The sequence below is a fragment of the Pan troglodytes genome, chromosome 2, assembly GCF_028858775.2.
Source record: "Pan troglodytes isolate AG18354 chromosome 2, NHGRI_mPanTro3-v2.0_pri, whole genome shotgun sequence".
Classification (NCBI taxonomy): Eukaryota; Metazoa; Chordata; class Mammalia; order Primates; family Hominidae; genus Pan; species Pan troglodytes.
The window spans coordinates 3,950,628-3,954,689 of NC_086015.1; the positions used below are offsets into that span (position 1 = coordinate 3,950,628).

The 4,062-nt window shown below is 46.0% G+C and overlaps 1 long non-coding RNA gene across 1 annotated transcript; it reads left to right on the plus strand.

Annotated features, from left to right (window-relative positions):
- Window positions 1-298: 298 nt before the first annotated feature.
- Window positions 299-2,080, plus strand: LOC129143470 (uncharacterized). The gene is made up of 3 exons (XR_008546923.1): window positions 299-479; window positions 1,030-1,141; window positions 1,825-2,080. It is a non-coding gene; the product is annotated as an uncharacterized LOC129143470 (long non-coding RNA).
- The last annotated feature ends 1,982 nt before the right edge of the window (window positions 2,081-4,062 follow it).

Consider the following 4,062-nt stretch of genomic DNA (forward strand, 5'->3'; position numbering starts at 1 on the left):
CGCCATTCTCCTGCCTCAGCCTCCCAAGTAGCTGCGACTACAGGTGCCAGCCACCATGCCTGGCTAATTTTTTTTTTTTTTTTGTATTTTTAGTAGAGATGGGGTTTCACCGTAGCCAGGATGGTCTCCATCTCCTGACCTTGTGATCCGCCGGCCTCGGCCTCCCAAAGTGCTGGGATTACAGGCGTGAGCCACTGCGCCAGGCCAGGATTTCCTTTTTTAAAAAGGCTGAATGATGTTCCATTGTACGTATATGCCACATTTTCTTTATCTATTCATCCGTGGTTGAAAAAAAATTTTTTTTTAAGCATCTCTTTCAATCTTTGCAGATTGGCTTTGTGCTGGGGCATTCCTTCAACACCTAACCAGGATATTAACAACTCTGTCTTAGCCTTCACTTCTTGATAACCCTAGAGATCTTCCAAAGGAAAAAGCTTAGGGTCTTCTCAGATCTTTCCTGAATGCGTGACCTGCCCTGGGTATGTGCATGACATTTGAAATCCCCAATAAACACAAGTATTTTTTGAATGTCCTGATTTCCCAAAGAAACTCTCCCAGATTTTCCTCCCAGGCTTTATGTAATATATTGTATGTCTGAACCACAACTTTTTGTCCCAGGGAGCTGTGGGTTTTTTGGTCATCTCAGAATGTTTTCAAGCAATGCCTGCCACTTTTCTACCTTGAGTGGATTCAGACTTGGGCAAAACAGACAAATGCCTCATTTTAGTCTCTCAGATAGTTTCTGACCGGTTAGAATAGACAAACAAAGTCATTTGTGAATAAGGTCTGCCTTGCTCCCTCTGGAACCTGGGACCTGGGTCCTAAATTGGGAAAGTGGACTACTTTCTTCAAGATCACCATCGAGCTGATGAAGGCGTGGGGCAAGGGCAAGTGAAAATGCCACAGCACTTTTCTGTCACTTTGAAGTTGCCCTTTCCTCATTTCAGTGCTTTCCTGATTGATATAAGTCTTTTACTTTTTCCAGAGTTCTGGCAAAGTTTCTGCTGCTTTTTCTCCATGTTTCTGTAGAGGGACAGGAGTTTGGAGCTGTCTACTCTGCCATTTTCCTGATGTCACTCCACTTCTGAGTCTTTCCTATCTTTGTGGATAGCAGAGATGTCGATCTCGGATATGATACCCTGTAAGGATGGGGTCCTTCATGATGTGATATACAACTTAATATTCATTATATGGTTTTATGTCCCCAACATGTCTAGTAACCAAGGAGTGGACATAGGAGCGCCCCGCTCGCTAGCACTCTCAGTGACACACTTGGGGAATCTGTGTTTGTGTCTACAGCTTTAGGCTCTGTGAGCTGAAGTCTTGGACTCTGTGAGTGGCAGTGTGGGGAGTGGGGGAGGCATTTCCACCAAGTGATACAGTAAGAGTTTCACTAAACACAAAGCTATGGCTGCTTCCTAGACAGTCCATGCGTTTGTAACTGGCAAGCAGAGTTAGCATTCTGGAAAGAGGTGATTGCCTGTAATCGTCATTAGGAAGAAAGGATGTTGCCAGATAATAATAGGAAGGAGCAATGTATTTGGTACTCAGATGATTCATGCTGTCTCTTGGTACTTGCATGTTTAGATATAATTATTTAAGTGTTATCAACCACTGCCTCATAAAGGCATAGTAAGCAGGGGCTCAGACCCCATTAGGCAAGAGGAGCAGGATCAACCCACCAGGCAAACAACCTAGACCAGCAAAAGTGCTAGCCAGAGGATGAGAGGTGACAAGTATCAGTCTCTGCATGGGGTCCAACTACAATAGCAGGGGCTATGGTTTGTCCTTTCCCATTGACCCTTCTCTTGTACATTCCCCCAGGACCGGTGACCAGTTAGAAACATGGAGCAGCTCTACCTGGATGGAATGAACTTTAAGAAGCAGGTGGATCTGAGCAATGTACACATGGGTGGCTTGTGGATGTTGCTGGCACCCTGCCTAAACATTCATCCTCCAATTGCTTTGAGTTGGAAGCGCACAGTTGCCCTTTTCCCCAGAGAACTGACCTTACTGAAACAGAAGGCCCCCTTCCACCTCACACCCTTGGCTGAAGGGCACAAAAGGCTCCTGGTCTTGAGGTAGGACTAACTCTGGAGGGCTGCTGAATTCTTTTACTCTCACTGCACTCATGCTAAAGTTTCTTTCCTCCAGCCTCCTAACCCCAGAGGAGGCTGAGCCATGATGCCCATTGTCAAGCAATAAATATTTAAGGAGCCCCTGAGATATGTCAGGCACCATCGTAGGTGCTGGCACAAGTGAATGTGACCAGGAAAGTCCCTCCCCTCTCAGAGGTTCTTTTCAAGTTGGAGGACAGCAAATACAGAAATATAGAGTCTAACATAACAACAGGGAGTAATAAACACTTTGAAGAAAAATAAAGTGGAATAAGAGGGTAGGGTTGCCATAGGGTTCTCTGGGCAGTCTTCTATGGGAAGGCCACTTGTTTGGGCAGAGAAACAAAAGATGTCTGAAAGGAGGACTACGGGCCCCCCATAAGTGCGCTCCGGTGCATGCACAGGGCAATGGGCATGTAATTTCCTATGATTAAGACCTACAGTATGTACAATATTACTGCAACAGACACTGAGACTCACTTAGCATTGTTTCATAGCATCCGAGTTGCTCTGTTGGAGGAAAGTGCATGTGATGGGCATACATTTGCTTCCGCCATCAGACAGATTCTCTACCTTTGTCCTTCCTACAAGATTCCCTAGGAAGGCAGGGCTCAGTGGCTCACGCCTGTAATCCCAGCAATTTGGGAGTCCGAGGCAGTCAGATCACAAGGTCAGGAGTTCAAGACCAGCTTGGCCAACATGGTGAAACCCCGTCTCTATTAAAAATACAAAAATTAGCTGGGCATGGTGGCACGTGCCTGTAATCCCAACTACTCAGGAGGCTGAGGCAGGAGAATTGCTTGAACAGAGACCCGGGAGGCAGAGGTTGCAGTGAGCCAAGATCGCACCACTGCACTCCAGCCTCAGCTACAGAGTGAGACTCTGTCTGATAAATAAATAATAAATAAATAAATGATTCCCTAGGAAGCTGACTCCCACTGAATGTGCCACTCAGGAGCCCCTGCTCTCTAGATTACAGTTGAGTTTGCTCAATGCAAGGCCCCAGCAGAAATGTTGAAAGTAAGAGCAAATAGATAGTTAACCACTCTTTAAAACAACAATGGATGTATACTTCTCTGGCCTCAGCTCCTGTGGGGAAGCTCCAGTGCCAGTCCCTGGGTGCTTCACCATTTTCAGTTAGTTCCTGAACCTTGTAAACTGACCCTTCACTAAATTCTTCCTAGTTAACCCTTTGAGAATGAAACCATTTCCTGCCAGGACTCTGACAGATACAAAGAACCCACAGCCGACAGCTGGGTGCACGGCAGATCTAGTGCATGGCTCCACACTGCCATCTTGGGGGCTGGCACAGGCTGGCACTGAGTCTGGGGAAGGGAGCTGGGGCTGGAGGTGTGGAGGGGAAGACCGTGCATAGTTGCTTCCTGATCAGCTCTTTATTTGATTGAGAGTGAGGCAGGGAAGATTAGAGGGAAGCTTACAGTGGAATTCAGGGCTGAGGCTGCTATTCTTTTGCTCCTTGTAACTTCCTACAGTGTTGTCAGCATCCACATACTTCTCTGTGGGGTTGGTCTCAGAGCCAGGTTACCTTGTCTTAGGTCCAGTGGCAGCCTGACTGGCTTGGTGTCCTTGAACAAGTTACCTAACCTCTCCATACCTCAGTCCCTCAGCTGTAAAATTAAAAAAAAAAAAAAAGAAGAAGAGTACCTACTGTATAGCATTGATTTGAAGATTGAATGAGCTGGTATTATACAACGTTTAGAAGCAGTGCCTGACATGCAAAAGGCTCTCAACAAATACTATCCTTTACTAATATCCTGTGTGTCTGTCTCAGAGCTGGTGGGGTGGAGGGACAGAAAGAAGTGGGAGAAGGTAAAGAGATGGGCAAATGATCTCTAAAGTCTCTCTGGCACTAACACAATTCTTTATTATGTGTTTTGTCTGGCTCTTTATATTGATAGCTGTTCCAGAGGCAATCAATAGCTAT